Below are 6,921 nucleotides of genomic sequence, written 5' to 3'. Positions count from 1 at the left end.
TGTTCAGTTTGATTTCACTGGCTTTATTGTCTTACCTTGTCCAGATACATGTCTGTCGCTTCTGCAGAATCAGTCACAACTCCTCATTGCCATTACTAGAATAAAATACCAGCTCCTCAGGGCACCTGCTACAGTATGGATTCACAGAATCAAAGAATTTGTTGAGTTGGCAGGGACCTACAATAGTTGCTTCTATAGGTGTAGCCTGATGCATTCCCTTGCAGTGGGGATGAAAGCTGAACTGGAGAAAAAGAAGGAGCCAACTGGGATGGAAGGGGCTGAGGTTGAAAGCCAGAATGAAATGGAAGATTTACTTTAGCTGAGAAAGATGGTTGACTTTGTCTTCTGTCACTCATGTAGCAGTCAGAAGGCTTCTGGGTAGCATATTCAGCTCCTATGCAGTTATATACAAGACACACAGGTGGTAACAGGAGACCAGGACTCACCACACACAAGCTCTAAAAAAACATGTTTTAGACTCACACTTGGGTTTAGATTTTTGTTCTGCCCTTCTGTATGTTCCTTCAGGCCCTACGCACTCAGTTGTTACACAGCAATCCCAGAATCAGGAAAAGAGTTCCATTTTAGAAGCAGATGTACTGGTTTAATAAAGAGGAGTATTCCTGCTCCCTCTCTGCACCGGGGCTGCTTAGTGTCTCCTTCAAGCCAGTTCAGCTCACTAGAATGGCAGGATGCCATCTTCTACATGTCTGTTTGGTTTTTTTTTTCCTTTCTTCTGAGATAGTTTTCTACCATTTCAGTGATCTAAAATTACTCTCTCCGTGGTCCAGCAGGCAGGGGGTGCAGCAGCAGCAGAAGGAGCCCTTTTGATAGCTGTGAACTTATCACAAGTTTGTAGACTGACTTGTCACCTGGAGGCTAGGACACTTTCCAAGGGCAGGAAAAGTAAATCAAAGTTCCTCCTTCTTTAAGCCTGTACAATACCTGAGGCCTTGTTGCCCTCTCAAAATGAGACCTTGAATTACTGAGCTCCATCAAGAAAGATCTGACTCTGGCTCTTGATGTGTTCCAGAGACCCCACTTGATTTTACAAAGTGATACAACATGAAATGGGAGGTTTCAGTAGAATGTTTCAGTCAATCCTAGTAGGAAAAAAAGCTGATGGATTCACATTTGATGCAGGCCTGCATAATTGCAGAGATTGTGTAAAGAACTAAGTGCCACAGATATAAACAAAGAGCCTCCCTGGCTGGTTTGATTATCAAGGCTGTCATTCAAACCAGTGCTCTGCCTAACTTGTCCTCATGCTTCTCCTTGTAGAGTTGCAGAGATACATTTATTTGTATTTCAGTGAAGTCAATTTTTACTATTTCTTCCTAGCCTTGCATTTGCAGGGGTGACCTGCAGGAGGTGAAAGTCTTCTATGTTACTCAGTTTCCTGACCCAGCTCTCAAAACAAAGTATTCTCACAGACTGTGAAATGAAAATAAAAACAAATAGAGAAAATGTGCATGGTAATTCTGCAACATTCTTACCAACATCAATGTCTGCATAGGCAGTGCTTTTGTGAGTATAGATTTCAATTTTTTTAAAAAGCATTTTTATATCTCTGCATAAAAACCTTACTTTTTTGCACCACTTTACTAATACTTCATAAGAGATTATTTCAAAAGGCAACAGTATTAAAGAGTCCTCTTTGAAAAACACATGCAAAAAAAATCAAGTTACTAAAAACTGTTCAGTAGGTTACACAAGTTTTCTTTACTGTTACTATTTTTTATCCCAACCCGAAGCAATAGCCTTGCAATATCCCTTGATAAATATTTAGCTTTTATCCTTACAAGCTAGTTTTTTAACTATCAATTTTTTTAAGTATCAATTGGAAAAACAGTAAAAATCTTCCTCTTTACTCTCAGGCATTTCTGTGGATGTGCAATACGTTTTCTCTGACAACTCTAGCAGCTAATATCTCTCAGGGGTTTCAGCAACACTGCAGTATTATCACAAGGCAGGGTAACTCTTAAATGAGTAATCACATGGGTTTAATCCATTTTAGTTTAGTAAAGTATTCCGAGTTCACTGCTGTGAAGTATAAGCAGACAAACATAGAAGATGGCACCAGTTCATTCTGCAGAATTGTGTTCAGTAATACATCAATTTGCAATTCTCGAAGCTTCTGTGCAGACCCTTCCACCACCACCAATGTCCAGGTTAGGTTTTCACCATGGGAAATAAAATTACAGCAATATGTATAAGTACAGCTTGTATTTCCAAGCCATGGAATAGTACCAGCCAGTATTTAACTTGAATTCTGTGCTAATGTTTAAGGCTCTGGAGACCTATCCATAATTATTTATGTACCTATTGTCCAAGTGTTCCTTGAGTTCACAGTCATAATGCTGACTACAAACTAAAAATAGTCGAAATGAAGAGACAGACAAAGACAGAAGGCTGCAATGAAATTTCTGTATCTTGGTGTTTATTACTTAAAATAACATCTAACCTTATTTATGATCCGTGTGTGTTTCTTAGGGATGCAGTGGCATGTCTGTAATAGCTCAAGGGGCATGAATTAAAGCAGTGTTCCAGCACTGCTGGAGGCTGCACCCTGCCAGCTGGACCATGAGTTATCTACTTCTTTGGGATAGAGATTCAGAGGTTAAGAATGGGAGGCTACCAAGTCGTGCCTATTGTGTTATCCAACAGCACATAAAAGAGTCTTGAGCACACAAGCCCAAGGGGTCATCGAGGCTCAGGGGAGAAGCTACAGACAAACCTTTGTTTCTTCCTGGGAAAGAAATTATATTTTCATATGATCAAGCATTAGTAATAGTTGTGAGATCATAGCTGAGAGGGGTGTGCAAGAATAGGATTTCATTTAAGAGATCCAGCAGAAAAGAAAGGGCTAACTAACCTCCCTTTACCTCAATGTTTTTTAATCCACTTAACTTTTCATTCATGGATCTGTTCAACTTCCCTGGCTGCATAATTAGATATTTCCCTGGTGAAAAAAAAGGAGCAAACAAAACTTTTCCAGTCCCACTTGCTGGGCTTTGTCTTCCAAGGCCCAGAACACTTCTTGGCATTCAAGAAAGAGCTGCAAACCAAACAAACATCCTTCCCAAATGGCTTAGCCACAGGTGATCCTTCTTGCCTACATGAGCTTAACTCCCCTTCAGGTGCATCCCTTTGCATCAGTCAGGCTCTGCCTTCCTTGGTTCTTCATGCTCTGCTGTCAAGATCACTTTCCTGCATTGGATTTGCATCAATTTGTTGCTTTAGCAGAATGAACTTCAATATCTAGACTGAATCCAAGCCTTTGTTGCTGGCACATTCTATGCAATATTCTTGAAGAATGAGGTGACATGAACTGTGGCATTCCCATCTGGTTTTTGCCGTGTTCTGGTGTTTCATCTGGGGTTAGTCTGGAGCTGTATAAAGATCCTGTTACAAAACAAAGGGAAATATTGAGTGTCAGCTTTTGGACTGGAGATCAGAAGAAGTGCTTGAACCACAGGATGATGAACAATCACAGAGTTCTGCAAACAGTTTTGGTAAACTCACTTTGCCTAGTCTCTGGAAAGCAGCCTTCCACATGTGGGATTAATCCTTATCTTCCTATCTTTGTAGAGTAGAGAAAGGTCTAGCTAATTATGTCAAGGATAGGCTTCACCCTGTAGCCACACTACAGCCTAAGTTGCACAGGCTGTCATAAACTACCCACTGCATACTCTCAATCATCTGCTGTCAAACTAGGAAAAAGGTCAAAACCACAAGGAATTTCTAACTCTTTGGCTGACTAGGTCTGCCATTTAAGGTCTCAACAACAGAACTGCTGATAACTTCCGTATCTTGCTGCCAAAAAACCAGATTCATATCCGTGGCTATCTTCCAGTTTTTAAGGCAAGTCGTACGTTTTGGAAGTGGTAATCAACAGTGTCAGCTCTCCCTTTGGTTGTTTTACAAGTCTGGCTAGGTTCTGCCCTGGTAGAAGGTTTTGTGATAATGAAAGACGAAACACAGATGAGGTTAGAACAATTTTTACTAGTTTTCAATCAAACAGTAAAATTCTGGTCTCACAAAAATGTTTTCTCATGTTATGTCTAATTTTACCATTCTTGACAATTTATTTAGTCAATAAAATGCTTCATAAGAACAGGAACAGAATTAAAAATAGCCCATTTCTGCAGGAGTACTACAAGGGGACTACAAAAAGAACAAGTACAGAAATTATTCTCATAAAGAAGACAGCAAGCAATTTCATTCCAGTATTTGCTAGAAAGTATTTTCTAGGAAAAAAAGAATGGTTGACTGCACAAGAATATATTAGACTTAAGCAACTTCTGTGTGCACTACTCATGTTTTTTTGTATTGCCTCAATTTCCATGACACCTCTGAAATTCTTACACCCACACTCATATCTGCATATAGTAATCCCATGGCAGAAGAAATCTGGACCTTTTCAGTTCACTTATCAAACAAATTGCTGAAAAAGTCTGTTTACCAAAATGAATAAATAGAGCTAGACAACTTAATAGAGCCATTCATCTTTAAGTATTAAACAAAGAATAAGGAATGTTGTGATTTGTCAGATGCTACAGAAATACTGCAGAGTGGAGATGTTACTCACCATTTTGTCTGCATGTGTGATGTTTGTCTTTCACATATTTGCCAGTGCCTTCCTAAGCCTCATGAGAACCAGGAAAGAGCTAACTTCATATCCTGGACATTCCCTTTTCCAGAAAGTAGAAGAGAATCATGATAAACTCCCAAATGCAGAATCACTGCTCAGGTACCCCTGAACAATCATTCAGAGGTTATCTTATACTGAAAAGACTGAAGGAAGGCAAATTTAGTGTAAGGCTCACTTCATTTCCCTAAAACCATGGATGCTCTGCCTCCAATACCAAAAGGTTTTGAAGAAAGTAGTGAGGGAAGAGCAATCTTGCTGTATGCACCCTTGCCCATTACAAAGGAATTTCAGGAGTGCCTTGAACAGATCTGCATAGTTACAGGAATCTAATTTCACATGTAATGATTTCTCTGGGTTGTAAAATAATGAAGCATTCTTTCTATTCCTGGCTATTCCTTATTTACTCAAGATTATACAGTAAATCAGTCTAGCCCTAATCTAGAAGATGGGCATGATAATTTAATTACCCTCAAAAAACCTCTACTGAATTTTCCAGTGGTAGGACAAAAGATTTTAATATGTTGGAATAGAAGCTCCTCGCTGTGAACAGCAAACATTCACAGGGAACATGAAGTCATTTTGTCAATAACCTGGGACCCCAATTACCCTGCCTGCAGGCTGCACTAAAGATCCTGGGGTTTTAGCTCCTCTCCTCCCGAGATGTTCTTTATCAATGCAAGCATTAGGCTTATAGTTCTGTAGGTGTGCAGTCAACAGCAGGCAATTACACTCCCCACTTTAAAGAAGCTTTATTATGCACTGTGATTACTTTGAGAGAATACTTAGTCTTGGCTACTAAGTGCAAATCTAATGGATAGTATCACTGCACAAGTTTGAGCAATGTGCAAGAGCTTTTATTTTTCCATCAAGCAAGATGTTTGAGGAAAAAATTTGCAGAATGGTCATTCATAAAGCCACTGCTGCACTCAGTCAGATATTTAAGAGTTAGGAAAATTCAGCAGGAATGTAGACTGATGTTCTCAGCTGTGCCTAGATAATAATTTACAAGGACCTTAAAAGTTTCTTAGGAAATTTCTAGCTCTACAAAAGGTTTGTTCTTTCCATGTTGCTAATGCATTCAACATTTTTCCCCCAATTTAATCTGCATTTATATTCACTTAAGGTTGAATCCCCTACTAAATGAGACTGTGTCCTGTAGAGATTAATTTTTCATTCTCAAAGAAGAGGACAGATGAAGATACACAATGCCCCTAAAATGGCTGTTGTCTTTGTAGTCAGTACCACCATAAAGAACTTCAAAACAAACTGACTCAGGTTTCACAGGTCTTTGCTTAACACTGCAAAAAACTTGTAGGAAACATTCACTGGATGTTAAGTCAGTGGCAAATATTATCCTTCATATCTGAGAGATAATGTAATTGAAACAAACAAAAAAAGATGTGGTTGTCATTTTGCTAGGATGCAAACCTGACATCAAAATGCTATGTGGCCAACACACCATTTAGTGTTTGATAAGCACAACCAAGTGTGAGGGAAGACCTTCAAGAAGAAGGCTTGGCAGCATGGAAGTAGTTTCACACAAGAAACTCACCAAATTGCTGGTGTGGAGCCATAACACGACAGCGCTACCAGTATTTTGTTTTCCATTGTGAGGCATTGTACATGCACACTGTATTTCAAATATAGCTGTCATTTAGTAGATTGATTACATTACTGCAAGGCTTCTCAAGTTTTATGATGCCATGGCTTTCTCAACAGCAGGGAACAGTCACTCTTACAGATCTACTACATTTTTGCCAGAATATAAAAGGCCAATGACTTGAAATATGAATGCCACAGTAAGGCCATGATAAATAGCCACTGAGTAATAAAATAATTGCTGACAAAATATGTCGAATGACAAGTTTAAATCTTTTCCAATGAAAAGTTTAAATATCCCCTTGGGAAAGGAGTCCTCTGTCTTCTTTCCAGTGCTGCAGAGGCATTTTATTCAATTGCTTCTGAGGCAAGTGTTGTGAAGCAGTTTCCAGCACATGGACAAGAACCAAAACTTCCCATTCTCTAACACATTTTTCTGTTAAAAGGGAGGGTGTGTACTTCTCCACTTTGTCTGTGTCCTCAGGAGTCCTGCACTCCATGCTGAACAGTGACCCAATAGATTTCAGTGGCCTCATGCTGGAACTTTCTATAGCTCAATGACAGTTTCAGAAAAGAGGTACTACAGATTAAATTCCTTTAAGCTAAGCTGGATCTAAAACCTGTCTGCTCCATTTTGTTGTAGCCATTATGTTGCTGTGGTGATGCAG

Source organism: Sturnus vulgaris, chromosome 2 (genome assembly GCF_052056855.1).
Source record: "Sturnus vulgaris isolate bStuVul1 chromosome 2, bStuVul1.hap1, whole genome shotgun sequence".
In the NCBI taxonomy this organism is placed as follows: Eukaryota; Metazoa; Chordata; class Aves; order Passeriformes; family Sturnidae; genus Sturnus; species Sturnus vulgaris.
This window is presented reverse-complemented; position numbering follows the sequence as displayed.